Here is a 15,958-nt window from a genome sequence, read left to right as displayed (position 1 = left end):
TTTCATTACTTTATTTGGATGTATTCTTTGGCTGATTCTTCATGATGATGTATTTGGTCAGAATGTTTCCCGTTTGATGTGATTTCGCCTCATAAGATAAACATCTTTCATAAATCTGACCTGTAGGCGCTGGTGATGGAGACTGTTATTCATAATAACAGTGTCATATTTAATGAGAATAACTGATAGCAGTTTTTTGGTGAATTTTTTTTAATGCTGTTATTATTAACAGCATTAAAAAATGCATTTGTTTTCAAAAAGCTTTTTTTGAATATCCATGCTTACTACATACTACAGGCCAAAGCCTTTTATGCAATGACCTTTACATGTCATTTATATTACTTCACACAAACACTCCATCTATCTGCTCCTGGTTCGGCCCTCGGATCAAAATTTAGAACCCAATTCGGCCCGCAACTCAAAACGTTTGCCCACCCCTGGTCTAGAGCATTTTCTATTCGGGCTCCAGAGCTTTGGAATGCCCTACCAATGGATATTAGAACTGCTACCTCAGTAGAAACATTTAAAACACGTTTAAAGACACATTTTTATGATGTGGCCTTTAATTAATCTGTAGTGGCCGATTTGGCTGCTGTTTGTATTTTTGTTCCCTCCCCCCAATCCCCCCCACCCCTCCCCGGCTGGAGAGGTGGTTAGGTGTCACCCAAACTGACAGCGGCTGTCTGGATTCTCGTGGACCAATCAGGATGAGGGAACTGCAGCGGATTACCCCCCTTGAAGACACTGCCAGGACAATCGAGGGCACCTTCTGCAACTCTTCACTTTGAATTGGACATCCACTTTTTCTTTGATTTTTTTTACATTATGTATTTTATGTGCCCTCTCTGCATCCATTGCAGCCTGGTCATCCTGGAAGGGGGATCCTCCCATCTGTGGTCCCTTCTCAAGGTTTCTCATTTTTACCCTGATAGGGTTTTTTTTTTAGTTTTTCCTTGCCCTCCTGGGAGTTTAAGATCTGGGGATGTTTGAGAATATTTGTCAATTTTGTGTATATGTGAAGCCCTTTGAGACTTGTTTGTGATTTAGGGCTATATAAATAAACTTGACTTGACTTGACTCTCACCCAAGGATTTGGACTGCGCTCATTCCAATTACAGGGCCTCGAAACTATTGTCACGAAGGCGAGTCATGAGTGCCATTTCGTCCTAGTGGGTGGAAGGTTACAGGCGAAGGTCCGCTGAGGTCTAGCTGACAACACTGAAAATATTTCCTGCGAGGACTGGATCTCTGGGTTGGAGAGGTTGTTTCTTCGCCATTTGAGTCCGACTGACAAGCACGGTTCTCGGACAAGCTGTTGTGACAGCATCGTGAGGTGTGACACTTGGAAAATATTTGTCGTGAGGATTGGACCTTTCTACAACATAAACAGCCCACTCAAATCAACATTAACAATTTGAAAACCTTTCTTTACTCATGCAGTTTACCATGTATTTCTTTCTATAGAGTGGAAACCAGCGGGCATACTTCCGGGCGCATATAAAGAAGTTAGCATTTTGTCGTGCACAGGGTTTATTGGTGAATCGAATGGGGCAAGGGATCAGGGAGTATTTCATAATATGTTTAGTATAGCTTGTCTTTATTTCTTGTCACTTTTAATGACCATGAATGTTATGTCGGAACATCTATGGCGGGAAAGGGTAAATTGTTGGAATAATCTCGGGGAAGCCTTGGCCTGCCAGACCTGGAGGCCTCATCTTTTAAGAGTTTACGACTCTTCTTTGAACTAAGTACTTCCTATTCAGTTCAAGGAATGTCTTTTGATCCCGTCAACCTTATGTATCCTTCCTGTCCTTTTGTGTATTGTTCCTGTAAGAGGCCTTCACTAACAAGAAGCAGAGCTTCTTTGCATAGGCGCAAAGGAACTTCATTCCTTTTAGTTAACTCTAGCTTTGATTCATAGATCGTAGATGATCGAAACTGTTTTTCTTTGTTAAATGTTATATACGGTTTGAAGTAGTCACATATAAGTTATCCCATATTTACTCAATGTTCGGTTAAGGAACTGTATACCAGTTACCTCACATTTACTTAATATGTGTTGAAATGTTTAGGTAGGACTAGTTATTATTATTATATGTTGTGTTAGTTTACCAAGAAGATAAACTTAGCAAAGGTTTAGTTGCATTGTTCCACAGGTAAGCGGCATTCAACGTGCTTCAAGTTATCTGATCACAGTCGAGGAGGCGTCGGCCGCCCATGGACAAGACAACTGGTTGGGTGAAGAGAACAGACTCTGCGACTCCACTGGGGCATGGGCTGACAAGTGCTAAATCACACCACACTCCTTAGCTAATCAGCGTTGCTACAGCCACAATCTCCCCTCCCTTTAGTGTAGCAATGCCTCTGTAACCAGGGCAACCAAAACATTAAAAAGAGGAGCACGTGGAGTAGGAACTCAGAACTGATGGAGATTGTAACTGAGCTTCCTTTCTCTATCGTTCTCCTTGCGAGTAAACTTATCCTGGTTGTCTTCATGTTGATTTCATGTCTGATCATATTTAGACTTGACATAAACAATCACACAAACACTAAATTACCTGATGTGTTTTGTCACCTCTTCCACTTCCCTGAATAAGCACTTGTGATGTTTTTGCTCAAGGGTCTGGAAGTGTCATACCGCATCTGATGCGGCTGCTTGATCCTTGCTAAGTGCTTTTGATGACAAATGAAACTAGCCAGACTAGCTCTGCTTTGCATATGAAATGTTCAAGCCACTCAACCCTGTAAGCATAAACTGTCAGACAGCAGAAAACCTTGAAGCACTGAGCTGTTATATGAACTCAATTGTGGTGTCCCCTTCCTTTGTAGTGATTGAGATACAGTTGCTCCCATTATTTACCTTATATAGTACTGATATTTTTTACATTTTCCTGTTACAGAAACACAAATATGTACGTATCTAACTAGGAAATGCAATTTCTGGAGAAATTGCACTTGGTCTGAGAATTTGAAATGATATTGAATGATGTGAAATGGTATTGAATAACAGAATAATATACAATGATTTGGAATGAGCTAAATATTTTGTGGTAAATGGTCTTTCACTTTTGCTTTTCCACCCAATAATGTCCTCAACCCACTTCACACTGGCTTCCTCAGTAATCTACTGGCGACTCAGATTCAGGAGCAACTGGGGTTCAGTATCTTGCTCAAACATACCTTAACATGATCATAATAGGATCAAAGCCCCAAATTCTGGTTAGGTAGATGACCACTAACACTGGGCCATCCCCCCCACAGGAAATGTAAAGGCAGAATGGCTTGAATCAGTAAACAGTAAACAATGTAGGAAGTAGAATTGTAGTATAGAATAAATACATCTTAAAATCTGACTTATTTTGAATGTTTAAAAAAAATGTGCAGAAGGTAAAAAGAAGAAATCAAGACAAGGAAAGAAGAATGACATGGATTGAAACTTGGAAGCAGGGAAAAAGGGAGGGAAGAAAAATGGAAGAAAAGTTAAAGTGAAACGTGAGCAAGGAAAGATGGAAACGGTCACCAGAGGAAGAATTTGGCATTCACCTAATGCCCCTGTTTAAGATGGCCGCCACACTAGCTGCACCTGTGACAGATCAGACGGGACAGCCAAGTGCAGAATGACACAGACTTTATTGAGGATGAGGGAAGGGGAATTGAAGTGCTAGAGCACAGGCTGGAATGGAATGGTGATCAGCTCGCGGCGTGGAAGCTGGCTGGAGCCAACAGCTTTGTAGAGGAATGCGCTCCACGGCACACTGGGAAGGCAGGTGCTGACCTGGTGGAGAGAGCAGGAAAGCAAGGTCGTAGCAGGGCAGGGTGCTTGCGGTAATCGTGGTCAGGGACAGGTGAAGAGTCAGGATGGGCGGCGAGCACAACGTGGTCGATAACAGGCAGGCAAGGCGAGGCGGGTCAGAGAACGGACAAGGTCGGCAACGGGAGTTAGACAGACAGAGCACAGTGAGCTAACGAGTGGCATCGCGGGACAGACTGAAAAGAAAGTGATGGGATCGCAGGGTTTAAATAGGACGCCTAACGAGCAGGTGTGGGTGATTGAGTTGATTACCTGGTGAGCAGGCGTGTAACAGCACCTAAGGCAGGCATGTCAAAATTCTGGCCCACGGGTCAAATCCGGCCCGCAGCTTTGGTCTTATAATGTATTATTTATCACCCGCCTGCACTGCCAAACTGAATAATAATAATAATAATAATAATAATAATAATGAAACTAGAAACTGTAATTCCTCCTTTTACCAAAAGGTGCCAGCACCACTTTAATAATATCAGTCTGCATCCGTGCCACGAACCCCTCTCCTCTCCATTTCTGCCATGGCGACTACAAAGAAAACAAGGAAAGTTGACTTTGAGGGCCGTTGCTTTCAAGAGAGATGGGAATTACAATACTTCATTGAAAATCAAGGCAATTGTGTTTGTCTAATTTCTAAAGAGATTTTCTCGTTTAAGGATTTCAACCTAAAGACACACTACCAGACTAAACATGCTAACACATTGGAGTTAAGCGCGTTTTCTGAAATGTCGCTCTCCCGTCACTCTGGTTAATTTGGCATAATAAAAAGTGCTGTTCGGGGCAGGAGAGTATCAAGTTGATCATTTCACAAGAAGAAATGACCACCTGAAACGTTTGGTTTATGTTTTACACGTGTTTTTATTTTTATTGCCTAAATCGCATTTTCTCGCCGAGTTAAGCCCGTTTTCTGAATTGTCGGTCTCCCGTCACTCTGGTTAATTGGGCATAATAAAAAGTGCTGTTGGGGGCTCGAGAGTACCAAGTTGATCATTGCACATGAAGAAATGACCTTCAACTTTTTTTTTTTTATGTTTTACACGCATTTTTATTTTTATTGCCGAAATGGCATTTTCTCGCCGAGTTAAGCGCGTTTTCTGAAATGTCGCTTTCCCGTCACTCTGGTCAATTTGGCATAATAAAAAGTGCTGTTGGGGGCTTGAACTACATGAACTACCAAGTTGAGTTGAAGTTAAGGCAATACAAATAACGCGTGTAAAACATAAAAAAAACGTTGAAGGTGGTCATTTCTTCATGTAGAATGATCAACTTGATACTCTCGAGCCCCCAACAGCACTTTTGATTATGCCAAATTAACCAGAGTAACGGGAGAGCGACATTTCAGAAAACGCGCTTAACTCTGCGAGAAAATGCGATTTCGGCAATAAAAATAAAAACGCGTGTAAAACATAAAAAAACGTTGAAGGTGGTCATTTCTTCATGTAGAATGATCAACTTGGTAGTCTCGAGCCCCCAACAGCCCTTTTTATTATGCCAAATTAACCAGAGTGACGGGAGAGTGACATTTCAGAAAACGTGCTTAACTCTGCGAGAAAATGCGATTTAGGCAATAAAAATAAAAACGCGCGTAAAACATAAGCCAAACGTTTCAGGTGGTCATTTCTTCTTGTGGAATGATCAACTTGATACTCTCCTGCCCCCAACAGCACTTTTTATTATGCCAAATTAACCAGTGTGACGGGAGAGCGACATTTCGGAGAACGCGCTTAACTCGGCGAGAAAATGTCATTTCTTCATGTGCAGTGGAGCGAGTGAGCGTGCTGATAAAGTGAAACAGCTCCAAGCTGAACTGGCATCACAATAGCGATTCTTCACGTGGGGCTGTAATTCAAAAGTAAATATTACTAAAGCAAGCTTTGAAGTGGCCATGTTAATACTGTTGATGTTATGAACCTGTAGACATGACACAAACTATTACTTTCCAAAAGATATTGTAAATGACAAGAGCAAAATTCACTTGTTTTAAGTTTTAATAATAACAGACAACTTTGCATTACTTGTAACTCCTGTTTAAAATGTTCATGAGGCAAAAAGACAATTGGGACAATGAAATTTATTTTATAACAGTGACATTTTTGTAGTTAAAAAATGTCCGAAAAAACTATTGGCCTCCGGGCCCCTTCACTTTATCAAATCTAGGGGAAGATGGACGACAACCTTCACGCGGTCTTCCCTGTGAGTAGCAAGGTTAAGGTGCAAGACCCGCTTGTGAAACTAATGTCGCCAAACAAACGCAGAGCTGGTAGACTGAGGAATGGCGGACGGGCAGACATCCGGACAGTCGAAAACTGAGGCCTGTCGGTGCTTCAACTTAATGTCAAGGGCCTTACCACCGCCAAACTCAGAGTCCTACAGCACCTGGCCAACTCCAACGGGGCCGCAGTCCTGCTCCTACAGGAGACGCACTGCACAACCAACAACATACTCAAGATCCCTGGGTTTCATCTTGCTGGGTCCATCAACACCAAGCAGCACAGAGTAGTAGCCTTTGTTCGCACTGGAATAAGCTGGGAAGCCTGTAGCCAATCCCCACCAGGCTCCAACATTGAGTGGCTGGTTACCAAAATCCAGGAAACTTCAGTCATCAACGTTTACAAGCCCCCACCATTGGAGCTAACCACAATGTCACTCCCTTCTGTAACTGCACCCGCCATCTACGCAGGCAACTTCAACTGTCAGCACACAGACTGGGGGTACAACCTCTCAACACCTAGCGGAGTGGCGCTGTGCGAATGGGCTTCCAACACTGATGCCCTGCTGCTGTACGACCCCAAGGAACCCCCAACCTTCTTCTCTGCACAGTGGAACACCACCACCAACCCGGACCTGGCCTTCACCATTTGCCGCATCTTCTCATTTTTCACCATTTGGGGTTTTTAAAGTTAAAGTCCCAATCGTCACACACATCTGGGTGTGGTTAAATTTGTCCTCTGCATTTGGTGATCTAACCCTCCAATTCCAAGCCTTAATGCTGAGTGCCAAGCAGGGAGGCGATGGGTCCCATTTTTATCGTCTTTGGTATGGCCCGGCCGGGGTTTGAACCCACAACCTTCTAGTCTCAGCGAGGACACTCTACCACTAGGCCACTTTTCAGTTTTTCCTTGCCCTATTGGGAGTTAAGATCAGGGGCTCTTGAGATAAATTGTCAATTTTGCACATGTGAAGCCCTTTGAAACTTGTCTGTGATTTAGGGCTTTATAAATAAACGTGACTTGACCTACGGGCATTGTGACACGGTTGTGGGCGAGCCTCCTTGCTGAGCCACAAGCAGCTGACACTTTTGTGTTTGTAAATTTCCATCTTTAGGTTTCTTTTCTTTTTCTTTAGTTTTCCTTAGATTCTTTAGTTTCTTTCATATCTTTAAGTTTATTTCTTTTCTGTGTTTTCTTTTCTCGTTTGTGTTCTGCGACATTCATAACATTCATTGACCACTCACACAGTCAAAAAACTCATTAATTGCACCAAAAAGCAATGACAAGTACATGAGCACATTGCAGGAAGTACGTGGAAGCAAAATATGATCATGCATAATCATGACAATTAAGGCAATGCAAAAAGCGCTCCTTTATTACTAATTATGTCCTCACTTTTCAAATTGTCCTCACTACCTATGGTATATAAACAGTGGTCTTCACAAGAATATTAGTATAATAGTTCACATGCACCCTAAAACCCCCCCCCCCAAGACCCCCCCCTCCACACACACACACACACACACACACACACGCACGCACGCACGCACGCACGCACGCACGCACGGACGCACGCACGCACACATGTACACAAATTCAAGGGGCATATCAGAATCTATAATCCAGTTAGGGGTAAAAGGAATAAGGAGAGTTGGTGCTTGAGTGGGTGTTTAGCCTATAGCATGGTATCAAACTCAAGGCCCGGGGGCCAAATACGGCCCGCCACATCATTTTATGTGGCCTGCAAAGACAAATTGTGCATCAAATTCGTGTGTCATTACGAGAATTGCAAATTGTCCTCACTTTTAATAATCTTTTTGAAAAAATATTTGACCAGTTTTTACTCGTCTGATTTGAGAACGAGTTATTTGTCAGTGTGTTTTGTAGCTTTTACTGTATATAATATGAGGTATTTTATTTATTAGTTTATTTGGGTTGACAGTCATAATGGCCCTCCGAAAGAAGCTACGACTACAATGTGGCCCACGAAAAGAAATGAGTTTGACACCCCTTACCTATAGCAGGACAGCTGGAGTCATGTTCTCGCTGTGAAATCACGCCGGGTCTCGCGAGATTACATTTCTGCGGCATAAATATAAAATAGCTTTGGTACGTGTGTATTAAAGCGCTGGTCAACAATGGCCACATACTAAAGATTTTATCACAGAGGCTGCAGGCCTGATGAAATTTGACCACGGGCCGCAATTGGCCCGCAGGCCGGACTTTGGACAAGGCTGCTATAGCATAACAGCAGACAAGTTGTTGAAGTCCCTCTTCTTCACCTCCCACTCTGTGAGACCTGTTGGGAAGATTACAGAGAAGAGGATATCTGATGTTAGATAAAGATGCAGCATACATCCCTTTTAATTATTATTCAAATATTTGCCCACATTTGTAAAAGGAATGATGGAATTGTTCTGGTCCTGCTTGATTATGTCTACATGCATTGACACTATGAACACAAGTGGAGCTATTTAGCGAGATACCCACGGCGCTATTTATAGGGCTTTTTAAATTGTTGTGAAATTGTTGCCAAATCAGGCTCCCTAAATGGACTGATATACTTCAAACGTGACATCAAAATACTTGGATTTATCTTTCAAAGTTTGTAATATTTGATGTAATTGCCTTCAGCATCCATGTAAACAACACAGATGTAACCAAAGCTACCAATGCTGGTCTTTGATCCCAGTTGTATTGCTTTGATCTGTCTCAAGAGTAAAACATGTTTTTTCCCGGAAGGGCCAACACAACAGGCACTGGCAGCATGAGCAAAGCCAATAACCAGTCCAAGAAATTAACACTAGATGTCTTTGATTTTTGCAGCATACCTATTCAGCCCTAAAAAATTTTGTAAACTACTGCACTTGTATTTATATATTTATAGATAGTCCTCCCACACCACATGTAGAGATTAACGTCAGGATTTATGTGGTTTATTCTGTTACATTCGCTTTGTACACTTGATTTGACAAAAACAAGTCTACAGAAACCAAGTGCCACTGAGGTGATAAATCTGACCTCCAGCACACCTCTGATAACAACAGTTGGATTTTTCTAACTGCCACAACTACTTAATATGTAGTAATTGGCTTTGAAGGCACTTAATGCTAGAAGATGACAAGAGAAAGGCTGGGTAGCAAGTTGTGCTGGATAAATTGCATATCAATGGTAAGCATCAGGAGACTGCTTCATTGGCATCAGCATCTGATGGGAGTAACAGATTCTTCTTAACATATCTCTGTTAGGTGAGGTGAAAAGTGGTTATGAATATGCTAGTGGTCTGAAACCTTCGTTTGTTAACTTTTCGTGTATGCTTGGAAAGTTTTACCTTGTTTTTCTCTGGTTTGGTTATTTCCTCCCCAAAAATATCCAAGCAAGCAACGTGTCACACTAAACCACATGACACCTGCACTGCAAGCCAGGATTTAGGAGGCTAGAAATTCCCATGTGATTGCCTTAAACAGCTTTAGGTTTTACACTTGGTAAAACTAAACACATTAAGTAGTAAAAAAATGCATTCTTGATTTCTTACAGTACATACGTATAAACATGTTTACTTTAAAACAACACATTTGTATTAGTATATTCATTCATTCATTTTCTGAACCGCTTAGTCCCCACGGGGGTCGCGGGCGTGCTGGAGCCTATCCCAGCCGTCATCGGGCAGTAGGCGGGGGACACCCTGAACTGGTTGCCAACCAATCGCAAGGCACACAGAGACGAACAACCATTCGCACTCGCACTCACACCTAGGGACAATTTGGAGTGCTCAATCGGCCTATCAAGCATGTTTTTGGGATGTGGGAGGAAACCGGAGTGCCCGGAGAAAACCCACGCGGACACGGGGAGAACATGCAAACTCCACACAGGGAGGGCCGGAGGTGGAATCGAACCCGCACCCTTCTAACTGTGAGGCGGACGTGCTACCCACTGTATTAGTATAAAATGCAAAAAAATAATGATAATCAGTAAGTTTACCGGTCCGTCATAAGCATTCATCAGCCGAACGAAACTGCACTTGTCAGTCTGTCACTACTATTTTGAGCACTTCCATCAGTTTGTCAATCGTCAGTTACCCCCCCAACCCCCAAAAAATATATAAACAACATAAAATTGTGAATGAGTGCACTATACGTATAACAGTGTTATACACCTGTTATACACCGCATATATCATGTGTGATATATAAGATATTATATATCTACATACATCATACAAAGCTTTACAGTACACACACATACACTCATACATTCACATAGCCTACTTGCTATAGGCTCCTACACCGCCCAAAAGTTTGACATACCTTAACCAGAATCTCTTGTTGCATGTAGCCAAGGGTACAATCCTGGTGCCTTAAGGTGAATTCTTAAATCTCCACCAGTTGCCCCAATCAATGCTTTGCCGTATTCTTCTTAATGAGAATAGAAATTTAAAACTTAAATTACAAAAACTCTGTAAAAATGTCTCTTGCATTCAAAGCTACTGTTTGTCCTCTTAGCTCATTACCAATTGTAAATATAGTTCATTTCAGCCTGATGATTCTGTTTTTGGTTCATCTGCCACATATGCAATGAAGTCTACTCAAGATAGCCATGGGTGATACCAGTAGTTGTGTTCAATGTTTTGAAAACAAGTGCAAGTAGATGTGGGGCTAAAGGGTTATTTATTTGTTGTCCTGTAGAACATTGAAGAAAATACACAAAAACAATGATTTTGGAAACTATTACTTACTGGTCGGCAGACACCTCCCAAGTGACCTCTTAAAATGGCTTAAGTATCTCCCTAATAGTGGATCAGCTTTCATCATTAAAGCTTAAGCTGTTTTTCCCAAGGAGACAAAGTGCAGTTGCGACAGGGCAAAGTTTCAACTCTGCTTCGATGAGTTTATGTTGTAGCAAGTGTAACAGATTTTGTCCATCTTTCAGTCGGTCTCTTGCTTTTGGACTGTAATGGAAGAAGCGGACAATAGCACCACATTTGTTTAAAATGGTTACAGGATCAGCATCATCCTCTATGGAGTCCTTAACTGACCAATGTCCTGCTAAAGGGCCCTGATATTAGGTGTCCTCATCAGGTTCAGAAAAGAGAAAATTGCTGTGACTGCCGACATTCGGGTCAGCACATTTTACTACTCTGTAGTCCAGGAGGAGCACAGAGACTACCTGAGGTCTATGTGGTTTTGCAACAACACATGGGACAGTGATATCATCGACTACAGGATGACAAGAAAAAGGCTGGGTAGCACGTGTTTGGCAACACACCATCTCCCGCCGTAGCGATCTACTGCCTCAGGAGAGCGTCGAGAGAAGCAGAATCTGAATTCGGCTCAGATGGCAGAGCATCCATTGACAGAGACTTTTATGTGGACGATGCTCTTAAGTCATTTGCAAACAGAGTCAGAGGCCATCAGTGTGGTGAAGCGAGCACAGAAGATGCTCTCCCACAATCATCTCCGGCTGCACAAGATTACATTAAACAGTGCAGCTGTCATGGCTAAATTCCCCCCTGAGGACCGTGCAAGCAGCATCAAAGACCTGGACTTTACCACTGACGACATTCCCATAGAGCGTAGCCTGGGAATCAGCTGAAACATAGTCACAGACACATTCACCTTTCAAGTGCAGAGAGTCGACAAGCCCTACACACACAGAGGTGTGCTCTCAACCATATAAGGTATCTTTGACCCACTCGGCTTTCTCTCACCAGTCACCATACAAGGGAGATCAATGATGAAAGCTAACCATGGAAATCGTGAGTGGGACTCACTATTACCTGAACACCCCCAAGGAAAGTGAGAAAGATGGAAGTCCTCCCTACAATGCCTTCAAGACATACAGATCCCCTGCTACTACACATCTCTCCCCACCTCTGCAGCAAGCTCAAGAGAGTTGTGTGTGTTCGCGGATGTGTCAACCAAAGAAATTGCAGAAGGTGACCAACCTGTGAAAGATACCACAATCCCCAGAAATCGAACTCTGTGCAGCCATCCTTGCTGTCGAGATACCTGAGACTGTAGTGAGTAGCATGGACCTGCACATGAACTCTTGTCACTTTCTATTCAGACAGCAAAGTCGTGTTAGGTTACATCAACAACAAACAGAGACAATATTATGTTTATGTAAGCAATAGAATGCATCGTATCAGACAAGCAACTTTACCCCAAAGGTGGAAGTACATCCCCTCAAAGCTCAACCCAGCAGACCACGGCTCCAGATCCGTCGCTGCTGCATCACTGAGAGACACCAACTGGCTGACCGGACCTGCCTTCCTCTGGTAAGCCTCCAACTGATCACCAATCACAGTATGACCTAGTTGATCAAGAATCAGACTCTGAACTCAAACCTGAGGCCACTCTAAGTGTTAGTCACTGAAACCACACAGTCCAGCTTAGGTACACGGCGCTTCAAGCTTTACATTTGCTGTGCTATAACATCCTGCTCTCCACACCTTTTTTTAATTGTCTACACTGTTTGTACTATGTGTCCTCTCTGCATCCATTGCAGCCTGGTCATCCTGGAAGAGGGACCCTCCCATCTGTGGTCTCTTCTCAAGGTTTCTCATTTCCCCTCGTTGGAGTTCTGAGTCTTACCTTGCCTTCCTGGGAGTTTAAGATCAGGGGATGAATATTTGTCATTTTTCTCATGTCCTGAGTGTTGTTAGTCACCTAAATGTTCAACAGAGATTGTGATGTACAGGAGTCAAATTCCTTGTTTGGCACGCTCAAACATGGCGATTAAAAACTCTTGAATCTTGAAATTTCTCAAAGTGGACTTCTGTGCTTAGAGCGGTGGCAGTCCTGATTTTCAGTGTTTCAGGCAAACAGACAAAAACAGCACATACAGAAGGTGGCATAACTGTAAGGAAGCAATTATACCGGAACACCTAGAAAGAGCAAAGAAATTGCTGAAAAAAACCATGCAACAAGAACGACATCCTCATGAGGTCAACATTCAGAGTGAGACAGACATTCCTACAAAGAGCAACTTCGCAAAGCTGCGTCCAGTGATCGACAGCTGTGGACTTCTCAGAGTGGGCAGACGCACTCAGTCCGGTCTTGAGATAAACCGCACCAATCCCCTCATTATACCAGCCCAGCAGCACCTAACGGCTCTGCTTGTGCGCCACCACCATGAGTAGGTACAACATCAGGGCAGGCACTTCACAATGGCGCTGGACTGTGGCTGGTGGGTGGAAAGAGGTGCCTCAGAGCCACACCGCTCTGGTGTGTCACCTCCAGGAGACTGCGCGGCAAAAGAGAACATCAGCTGATGGTAAATATGCCTGCAGACCCGCTACAGGACGTGTTTGGCCCGTGGGAGGTCATTAGCCATTGGACGAGAGGTGGACAAGCAAACAGCAAAAGGTGGGCAGTAATGTTCATCCTGGGATCACTCGCGCCCCCCGCCATACGGCTGGAGAACTTTTTTTCGTTGCCTCCGTTGGGTCTCTTTTCAAAGCCGATTTGTTCATCTAAAGAAACACGTTATAGACAGATGACAAAAAACACTAGATGTTATATACATCCGCTTAATTACGGAAATTAGTTAATACAGCCACAGTGTTTGAACAATTGGCGGCTAGGTGGCGCGCTGATTAGCACGTCCGCCTCACAGTTAGGAGAGTGCCGGTTCGATTCCACCTCCGACCCTCCCTGTGCGGAGTTTGCATGTTCTCCCTGAGCCCGCGTGGGTTTCCTCCGGGCACTCCGGTTTCCTCCCACATCCCAAAAACATGCTTGGTAGGCCGATTGAGCACTACAAATTGCCCCTAGGTGTGAGTGTGAGTGTGAGTGCGAGTGCGAGTGCGAGTGCGGATGGTTGTTCGTCTCTGTGTGCCCTGCGATTGGCTGGCAACCGGTTCAGGGTGTCCCCCGCCTGCTGTCCGATAACGGCTGGAATAGGCTCCAGCACGCCTGCGAACTCCGTGGGGACAAAGCGGTAAAGAAAATGGATGGATGGATAGATGGATGTTTGAGCACTTAATCAGCAACATAGTGACATACAGCAGTTCAGTCCAACTGCATATAGCCTGTCACCATGGGCAGCCATGTGTTTATGCAATCCTCAGAGGCAGGAAGTTGCTTTCTCCGAGCGACTCGTCGGGTTTTAACATAATGCCTGATGGAAAACCTCAAGTTTGGTTAAACGCCATTTGCGCTCATGCTTTCTACTTAATTGCTTAAGCGAACGTGTTTCATCTGTGAACCACGGAGTAGGCAATCTACGGCGAGTTTTCAGACGTAGCGGCGCCACAGAGTCGATGGCATTTAACAATGTAGCATTGAATTCATTTGTAAGATTATCAATAGAGCCGGTATATGGTCGGAAATACGGCAGTTGCAGTCATGGAGTTAATATTGCGGCTGCTATAATTCTGATTGCTCTCTTGTCTTTGACTAAGAAGTAAAATCTCAAATTTTATTAAGTAGTGATCAGACAAAACAGTAGTGTATGGCAGTACTGTGATATTAGAGGTTGCCAGTCCTCGGGATAATATCAGATCTAAGGTATTACCATTCTTATGTGTTGCTACCTGTACGGCTTGCATAGAACCAAACGTATCAGTTAGAGTCTGAAACGCCGAAGTAAGTGGCTCTGACGGTAAATTTATGTGGATATTAAAATCGCCCATGATTATTATATTATCCGCATTTGTCAATAGATCAGCCACGAATTCTGAAAATTCATCCAGGAAGCCAGAGTAAGCCCCAGGTGGACGGTAAATAACAGCAAGATAAAATGACGGTAAAGCGGTGGATCGGACAGTGAGAACTTCAAATGTTTTAAATACGTTAATCGAACGAGGCGTAAATCTAAGATCGGAATTTGAGATGAGGGCAACACCCCCACCCTTTTTTTGAGGACGCGCCACATGCGAACTCACAAAATTTGGAGGCGAGGCCTCATTAAGCGGTAGGAGTTCATTAGGTTTTAACCAGGTCTCGCAAAGACCAAATATATTTAGATTATGTTCCGTGATGAGGTCATTAACGAGAACTGCTTTTGTATGAAGCGATCTAATATTCATAAAACCAAGTTTAAGTGTAATCGGTTGATCAGGGTTTGTATTTATCAAAGGATTTTTAAACAAAATTAAAGTAAGATTGTGTTCTCTAGGCCTGACATCACGTCTCAATTGTTTACTAGCGCGGTGGGACGATACGACCGTAGGAATTTGATAGTAAATATTTGGTACACATGTAATATTATCTGAAACAGGCACTGTGTCATCAGCTATACCGGTCGGGGTGGAGCGATTGGATTTGTCTACTACCTCAGTAGAAGGTGTGTTCACATGTACTGTAGCACTATTCAAACTGTGACGCTCTAGTCTACACAAGGAGCTATGTACATGTTGGAAGTCTAGCCTAGCGCTAGTTAACTTTAACTTAACTGACTCCAAACCCATCCTGACAGGTGGTCTAGTCACCTGTGCCCCGGCCTGCTCTAAGATGACCTGTCATGAGTGGCTCAAACCGTAATCTATATTCCTAGAAAGAGTGAAGGCGCCTTCACGGTTAGGATGAAGGCCGTCCTTCCTCAGCAGGTTGGGGCGGCCCTAGAAGGAGGACCAGTTATCTATAAAATACAGTCCCTGCTTTTTACAGAACCCAGCCATCCATCAATTAAGGGAGAATAATCTACGAAACCTCTCATCAGAGCCTCTCCCAGGCAGGGGGCCAGAGACAAATACTCGATGCCGACTCATCTTTCTGGCAAGATCACAAGTCCTCGCTATGTTTCTCTTTGTGATCTCAGATTGCCTCATCCTAACATTATTGGCGCCGACGTGTATCAGTATATCCGAGTAGGTAGTGTTGTTGGAACTACGCTGTTGACCTATTGCGAGTCAGCTCCCTAAGATTAGCTTCTATGTCGGGTGCTCTGCCCCCAGGAATACACATGTTGGGTCTGAATATGATCAGACATTAAATCACATG

This window comes from Syngnathus leptorhynchus, chromosome 3, assembly GCF_054491065.1.
Source record: "Syngnathus leptorhynchus isolate UIUO chromosome 3, UIUO_Slep, whole genome shotgun sequence".
NCBI classification, from domain to species: Eukaryota; Metazoa; Chordata; class Actinopteri; order Syngnathiformes; family Syngnathidae; genus Syngnathus; species Syngnathus leptorhynchus.
The sequence above is the reverse complement of the archived record's forward strand: the minus strand, read 5'-3'. Positions refer to the sequence as shown.